Source organism: Lithobates pipiens, unplaced genomic scaffold, assembly GCF_037356315.1.
Source record: "Lithobates pipiens isolate NorthernLeopardFrog02 unplaced genomic scaffold, aLitPip1_a1.2 Scaffold_13, whole genome shotgun sequence".
In the NCBI taxonomy this organism is placed as follows: Eukaryota; Metazoa; Chordata; class Amphibia; order Anura; family Ranidae; genus Lithobates; species Lithobates pipiens.
In genome coordinates this window covers 384,520,415-384,529,394 of record NW_027507718.1, presented here as the reverse complement: position 1 = coordinate 384,529,394, position 8,980 = coordinate 384,520,415, and the positions used below count along the sequence as shown (strand labels likewise).

At 41.1% G+C, this 8,980-nt stretch overlaps 1 pseudogene; it reads right to left on the bottom strand.

The window, feature by feature from the left end:
- Window positions 1-7,215: 7,215 nt before the first annotated feature.
- On the bottom strand, window positions 7,216-7,334 carry LOC143979539 (5S ribosomal RNA; annotated as a pseudogene).
- Between the last annotated feature and the right edge of the window lie 1,646 nt (window positions 7,335-8,980).

The following is an 8,980-nucleotide window of genomic DNA, read 5'->3' as shown; positions in this document are numbered from 1 at the left end:
GTTTAGGTGCATTCCCCTGAGTTTTTGATGCTTTTTACAGCCTTCCAGTGCAGGAAAAAAGCAGCATGTTCTACTTTATTTATTTTCTGGAACTGGAAGGCACTTGAACTGCAAGCAGGAACTGGTGTGAACTATGGCATTAAAAACCATATAAACCTACTTTCTATGTGTTTTTGATGCAGGAAAAAAAAACCGCACTGGACTGCATGTGGTGTGAACTGGCCCCTTATGTTGCATGACCTTATGTGTGATAAAAGCAGTCACAGTGAATTGGTTAGCTGCTTTTATTATTCAGTACATACTATATATGTCTTTTCAAAACATTCACTTCAAATACCAAAATATGCATAGGTACAAAAATATTTTCTGGTTGTAAACCTCAGTCATGAAATCTGAACAGGGGAGAGAATATTTAACCCTCTTCTGATTTTTGTATGTTTGCCCACTGACAAAGAAATGATCAGTCTATAATTTCTATAAATCCCCAAAAACTCATCTCAAAGTTTTATAAATTGATTTGCATTTTAATGATAGAGATGTATTTGATCCCCTATCAATCAGCAGGATTTCTCCAGGTGTCTATACAGGTCATATGTGGTTTGGTAGATCCTAAAGGAAAATTTGTATAATATATGGCCAGCCTTAGACTGGGTTCATACATTTGCGATGCGGGATTCCAGCGCCGGTTCCCGCATTGCATCTCCCCTGCAGGCAGTTCACACTGCCTTCTGTGAACCCCTGTGGATGTCGATACAAAGTTAATGACAGCCCCAGATCGGTTCACAGATCGTACTGCGAACTTTGAATTTGGACAGGAATCAGATTGCATAGGTGTGAACACCCATGTGATCCGCTTCTAGTATGGGGGGGGGGGGGGGTGGAAGGGGTTCCTGCGTTTTCTTTTCTTTTTTTTTTTTCTTTTTTTTTTTGCAAATCCAATGCGAGTTCAGCTGAACTCTCATTGCACAGACATCATATGAGATCAGCACAGCTATGTGGGTGCGAATCACATGCAATGTCTGGTGTAGTTTTTCTCTCTGGTGCTTCATTCCTCTGTTTATCAGAATGAGTTACTTATGAGAAGTTTTCCAGACACATAAGATAAACACCGTTGTCTATTCAGAACCGCTCTGTATCCTTCCTTCATTCATGTGCCATCCGTGAAGAGGGGTATTTCACACAGTGTATACTGTAAGAGACTGCAGCTCTCTACCCCCTCCTCTCTGCTCTTGACAGATGCAGAAGGGTTTTATCACAAATCTGCCCTTTGGAAGGAATGTAGGGAAGAGAAGACTGCAGATAAACAAGTTAAAAGTTTTATGTAGAAGGATTTGTTTAATCTCTGTGTATCACCTGAGGCGATTCACTTCACTGGGTATATGGAAGGGTTTACAACTTAAGTGTATCTAAACCCAAGTCCTTAGCTTTTGTGACTGCATTAGTCTTTTTAGGCTTTTTTAATTTATTTTTTTAACCCTCCAATTTGACCTGATGAACCTGCCAATAACACTTCTTGTCCTGGAGTGAGGAGGTTTGCTCATGGTAATATATCTATGGAGGAGTAAGATTGTCACCCTTGGATAGGAAATATATTAGGACTACAAAATACCTTTACACTCTCCTCCTCCCCATTACATAAGGGGGGGATTCAGTATTCACAGATGTAACCTGAGATAACATTGCTTAGTTTATAGGACAGCACTGGATTCCTGGCAGGCTCTACAGGTATTTTTTTTTTATTTTTATTTTTTTTATTGAACAGACATAGTATAACAAAACACTTTATAAAAGGAGCAATTTCACTTTAAGGCTCGGTTCACACAGGGGCGGCACGACTTGCAGCGCCGCGACCTGTACACGTTCAGCGGCGACTTGCAAAACGACTTCTGTATAGAAGTCAATGCAAGTCGCCTGAAGTAGTACAGGAACCTTTTTTCTAAGTCGGAGCGACTTGAGTCGCTCTATTAGAACGGTTCCATTGTACAGAACGGAGCGTGACTTGTCAGGCGGCTAAGTTGCCTAGACAAGTCGCCCCTGTGTGAACCGAGCCTTAAGCATTTAATGTGCCTGCTGTACCATGTACATGTATGAGAATGTATCCTTTACCCCCCCCCCCCCCCCCCCCCCAGCTCTTATGCAGCTGAGAACAGAGGGAACGTGATCACTTATATTAAAAAAAAAAAAAAGAAGGGGGGGGGGGGGGAGAATGTATTTATTTTATTTTTTTTAAAATATATATCTATAGTAAAAGGTTTTGCCTTTAATTTCAATTCTAAATGGGTTCTTTTACGGGTTGATAGTTTAGCGGTATTAAACCCAAATGTATATATCACTATGGGTCTCTAAAGTTGAAGAAATAAACAACATGGAAGATATCATCTTCTCCTCTCACCAAAACATGGTTTCACTGGAATGCTTTCATATTTTCTCTGGCTCTGTTTGGACCCGACCCAGAGCACATGCTTATTGTAATCTCAGATGCTTGGTAACCTCCCTTACTCCCCCACTTCCATGCCCCCACTTTTCTTTTCTCTAATCTCCTACTACAGATCTACCCTTCCCTATACTATGTAGACATAAGTACAAATAAAGATTGTTGCGCTGACTCAAAAAAATTCAATAAACAAAATGGGAGCTCGCACTATATTGCAGGGAACAATATGCACAATATAAACAAAGAAAATGCGGTGCAGAAAGCAAAAAAAATTATATATAAACACATTTAAAGTAACACATTCATGTGTAGAAGTCCAAAACAGGTACTGAAAGTTCAGTGAATCCACAACAGATCTCCCTCCACCTCATTCAGCAGAGATAAGGATAGTAGGGGTCCCATCACCGCCACCCAACACGACAGATCCTTACCATCAATGCAACGATAATGCACAAATAGAAAAACCACTCTGCTCCACTACTCCTCCTCACAAGAAGTACGCTGGAACCAGAAATCTCTCCAATCATGAACAGATATTTAGATTCCCATGCAGTGCAGCAGTCATGTGGATAGAGAAAAATAACAGCGTTCATTGCCCAAATATCTTAAGAACTGATTGCCCAATTTATTAAGGAAAAACAATTCCACTCACATTTAAGTTGATTAAAACAGGCAAACAACTGAGACGTCCAGCGCTTCAGTGATGGTCGCTGTAGTGCAGTCTGTCCAGGTCCCACGTTCAGCCAGGCTCTGCCCAACGTTTCGTCACTCAAAGTGCATCATCAGGGGCCTATACTATGTAGAAAAAAAAAGAGAATTCAGGCCCCTGTATCTAAGTACACATCTCCCCTTTCTTGGCACATGACCCATCATTCTTCCGTATGCTCTGGAAAACTATGTTATCTGTTCAGATACTCAATCCACTACTGATCTAGTAGGTGATGGAACACTGTGGGGTTGATTTACTAAAAGTGGAGAGTGCAAAATTTGGTGCAGCTGTGCATGGTAGCCAATTTGCTTCTAACTTCAGCTTGCTCAATTAAGCTTTGACAAATAAACTGGGAAGCTGATTGGCTTCTATGCAGAGCTGCACCAGATTTTGCACGCTCCAGTTTTAGTCAATCAACCACTGTATTGTTCTCCCTGTTGTGTATTCCACCTCAGGTTTTATCAGTATGGACTTGTACCGTATTTGCTGGTGTATAAGGCGGCTGGGCATATAAGACGACCCCCCTAATCTTCCATTTTAAATGTTGGATTTGTGCTATACTTGCCGTATAAGACGACCCCCTTCCGACCAGTCTGTCAGCCTGCTGGATGTGCGGTAATGCTGTATGTTCAGTAGTGCTTTGTGTAACAGTTAACACTGTCTCACAGTATACATACAGTATACCGTGCTAAGCCAATCACAGCGAGCAATGTATTCTATTAATGAATGCAAAGCCTGCTCGGATTGGCAGGGGCTGTAACATCATCAGCTCGTGCCTCTGACTCTCAAAGCCAATCAGAGCAGGCTACCGTATGTAGCCTGCTCGGATTGGCAGAGGTGGTTACTCCAATCCGAGCAGGCTTTGTATTCACTAATAGAATACATCGCTTGCCAGGATTGGCTCAGCGGTGTATACAGTATTACCGCACATTCAATAAGCATCCAGAGGGATGTTATGCAGTGGGCGGCTTGCATACAAGACGGCTTTGCTTTATACCCGGCGTATAAGACGACCCCCGCTTTTTGGCTGTTTTCTTTTAGTGTAAAAGGTCGTCTTATACGCCGGAAAATACAGTACATGAATTTTTATGGAGCTGTGTATTTTTGTAATACCTGCATTGTGGTTGTGACTAGGGTTTAAACTATGCTGTGTTTTTTTATATATATATATATATATATATATATATAACCTTCAAGTACGAGTAGCGATACTTTTGGTCATGTTCTTGCCAATACTGACACTTTTGTGGTGCGATTTGAGCCTATAGAAAATGAATGATCTCAAATTGCACTGCAACGAATCACATGAGAATTTGAACAGGAATTTGGTGTAATTTCTGCTTGAATTGCATGCAGTTTCTTGTACTGCTCCTGTGTATGACCAGCATAGGTACACACAAGAGCAGTGAGGGAAAACTGCATGCGATTCAGGCAGGAATCGTACAGTATTCCTGTTCAAATTGCATGCATTTTTAAATGGCAATGGCAGCCCCCATACTTCTCTCATAACAGAGCCTATGTAGTTTCATGCCCAGTAGACAATATACGAGTACTCCATTCCATCCATTTAGCTAAAACACATTGAACCTTTTGCTTTACCTAGACATACGCAAGGCCTTACTATTATTTATCCTAGAAAAAGTTTTTTGTGCTCATTTCAGAAAAAGAGGATATTGGCACTTTACATCTAAAGCTTCCAACTATTATGCAGGGTTCTGATCTTTAAAGGTTTCCCTTCACACAGGGAATACGCCAAGAGAGCCCAATGTTCCCTCTCCTCTTTGCACATGCCATTTAGCCTGTGGAAATTGAGATATATCAAAACCAAAATATTAGGCCTCTAGAAGTCATGCAGTCAAGATAACCATATAATCTACCAGTTTGCCATTATTTTCTCTACAGATACAATAATGTTACTGCCCAAATTGATTGACCTACTGACCAGCTTTTTGTTACATGTTAACACACGAAATGGAAAGCCCTCAATATCAGCAAAGGGAAATTGTGTTTTCACTTCTTTCCATTTTCAAAATAAAAATAAAAGCTTGCATTACCTGGGCATTTACATCACATGTAGCAAAGGGACCTCCAACCTCCTGCATGCTGAAAGCATCCCAGCTTTGCTGAATAAAGCTATATCAATAGTGTAATTGTGAAAGCATTACTAGTTATCAGGGTTAGAGAGAACAGGATAGCCAAAATGTACTACTTTTTCAACCTAGACACAGAGGTGTATATTTTTTAAAAAGTTATGATTATCTTGGCTTATTCCCTCTGTGAAGAAATTTGTGAAACTGCAATGAGAAGCAGAGATGATATTTTCCACTTCTCATTGCTTCACAGTATTATGTAATAGGTTAGAGGATGAGGTGATGAGAGGGCTTTTCTTACAAGTCTGGTCCAAACACTCCTGGAATAGCAACAGGGAGTGAAATGGCACTAGTGCAAAGAGTCTGGTTTACAGTTGATCACTTCTGGTAGGTGATTACTGAGGAGATCACTGGAAAAACAGGTGATGCTACCTCAGAGGAGCAGACTGAAACAACCGCTGACAGTAACACCAGAGAACCTACAAAAATCTGGGGGCAGAGACTGAGGTGGCAAGTGGCTGACAACCCAGGAGGCAGGCATTAGGTTAGATTGAAAGCAGAGGTGTGGGCGGAAGGCAAAACAAGGTCAGCAATGGGTAATTGGCAGGATCATGGCCTGGAAGCATGCCAAGGTCAGCAGTGGGTATACTGTAGGAACGGGGTCAGGAAGCATGCCAAGGTCAGCAATGGGTATTTAGCAGGATCGTGGTCACCAACCAAGCTGAGGTCAGACAGGTAAGCCGAGGTCAGAATCAAGCCTGGTCACAACAGGAAGTCAGAGCAAAGGAAAATCATGGGCCAAGCCATGTCAGCAATGGTAAATTGGGAACAAATGCAGATTCAGGTCACGGAACAGCTGGAGATCATCTAACAACCTCCTGTTTCAGTACTCTTCTTTAATTAGGCCTTCCGGCACCAAGTCTGGAATCAGAAGTACATGTCCATGAATTTGCCAACGTAACCGCCCCTGCAAAGTTTCTTGTCCTGCTTCTTGGTGCATGAGCACATCTTCTAAAGCTGTACATACAGTGAGAAGTGGCCAGGCAAGTATACTGACTGGCCGTTGGTGTAAAATACCTCCTCCCTGCTATGCTAATAAAGGGGTGGTGATAGCAGGGTTCAAAACCCTACAATACATTATATATATATATATATATATATATATATATATATATATATATATATATATATATGAGGGGCAACTTTTATGGACCACCTCCCCCCTTCTCAATGCAGGCAAATCAAAAGCTCCTTATGGAAATACAAGCTCAAGGCCAGCGATTTTCAACCTTTTTTTTTTTCAGGCGCACATGAAAAGTATTTTTAGTCTTGAGGCACGCCAGTCTAACATTTGGTTCACATAACGCATGCAAAATTGTTTGTGTGTTCCTGACATGCAGATGCACAGGGATTCCATTAATTCACATAGGTAATCCCATGTAGGGATGAACATCAGGTGTTTGCCCGTTTGTTGAATACCGAACATTATGGGGGGTTTGCGGCAAATTCCAGCGATGAGGAAAGCCCCATAATGTACTGTGAGATCACAGTGCATTGATGTCTGATGACTGGCCAAAGCATGCACAAAGCATTTCTCATATTGGTCACTGGAAGTTCAACATGGCACCTCATGTAAAATAATTCTCTGAGGATCTGAAAGAGAATTGTTGCTCTACATAAAGATGGCCTAATAGGCTATTGTTGTGGCATTGTGGGATTGAATGCTGGCAGGACAATACTGTAAACTGAACGTTCAGGTCCTCAGGAACAAGAGCTCTGCCTGAATTTCTAAAATGTTAATGGCTAAGGCCATTTCTTATCCGGGCAACTTCTCTTGGACAGTTGCCTCTTCCAGGACTGTTCCCTAACCTAAACTAAAAAGGTTGGCATATGTTGTTACCACTTCCCAGGTAACTGAAGGAAGTATTTTCCCCTTAGTTGATTTTTGGATATTAACCATAAACTGAGGCTCCAGCGCACCCACCCTAGAGCACCTGGTATTTCCGGGTGGTCTCTCATCCGGGTACTAGCCAGGCCCAACCCTGCTTAGCCTCCAAGATCAGAAGAGATCGGGCGCTATCAGGGTGATGTGGCCATAGGCTTTGGAGTCAGATACATTGGCTTAACCCCCAGAGCTTAAACCCTTTGTTCCAAGCAGATAGGATACTGTTTTGCAGCAGTCTCGAATGAAACTGAGCATAAGGAACGGCCTCGAATGAAGCCACCATCTTTTCCAACAACCTCATGTAAAATTGAATAGTAGAACATAAATTGGTGGAATATTTTGATTTAAATACATCAGAGGAAGTATCGGAGCAAACGGTATGGGAAGCTCACAAAGCGGTAGTTAGAGGAGAATTAATAGCACATGGAACACGAGTTAAAAGGGAAAAAAGAAAAGAGATAGAAGATCAGATGGAAAAAATAAAGGAATTGGAGAATAAACATAAGAGCACTTGTGAACCAGGAGATGCCAGGCTGCTGGGGATTATGAGGGAGGAGCTTTCCAGGTGCCTGGATAGAAGGGTTAGGGATAAATATAGATTCTTAGCACATAGGTTTTATGAGCAGGGGAATAAATGTGGCTGATTACTGGCTAGACAATTAAAAAAAAAGAGAGAACTATCCCACGTACATGAGATTAGAGTGAATAATAAACAAGTAAAGGATACGAAAGTAATAGCTACGGAATTTCAACAATTTTACAAGAAGCTATACGATATCCAACCCATTCTGAGGCAGGGGGAGGATAGAAGAGATGAGAGATTATATTAGTAGATCTACAATACCAATGTTCCCCCCCAGGATAATAGAAAAACTAGAAGAACCAATAACTAAAGAGGAAATAAGAAAAGCAATAGAGAACCTACCGAGGGGGAAAAGCCCAGGACCCGATGGGTTAACTAATGTATATTATAAGAAGTTTGCCCAAATTTTAGAAACACCCTTATGCAGATATTTTTATAATATTACTGCCTCTAACCCAATGTCCTCAGAAACACTGCTAGCATATATAACAGTTTTACCAAAACCGGGGAAGGACCCACAGGAATGTGCCAACTACAGACCCATATCATTGCTTAATACGGACACTAAACTAATAGCAAAAATTATAGCTACTAGAATACAAGAAGAGGTAACACAATTGGTCCATCGTGACCAAACGGGTTTTATGAAAGGCAGAGAAACCAAAGATAACACCATACGAGCCTTACATATATTTTACTGGATGCAAAATGGCCCAGATAAATTACCCAGAACAATGCTATCAATGGATGCTGAAAAGGCATTTGATAGAGTGGACTGGGAATTTATGAAGGAAGTGCTGAAAGCAATAGGTATGGGAGATCGAATGATGGGATGGATAGCAGCTCTATATGCAAAACCCAGAGCAAGAGTGAAGGTAAACGGTACTCTATCAGGCTGCTTTGAAATACGAAATAAGAAATATGAATAAGAATAGGATCTGAGGAGCATAAGGTATCAGCATATGCTGATGACCTACTATTCTATCTTTCAGAACCACAGGGATCAATAATGGCACTAATGGAGGAGGTCCAGAGATATGGAAAAATGTCCAACTTTAAAATAAACATGGAAAAATCCATAATATTACCCTGTCATGTACCCCCATTGATGTCAATGGTAATGAAGAATAACCTTCCATTTAAATGGGAAAAAAAATCATTATATTATTTAGGAGTACATATCACAGCGGAGGCTAAATCTTTATATGAACTTAATTAT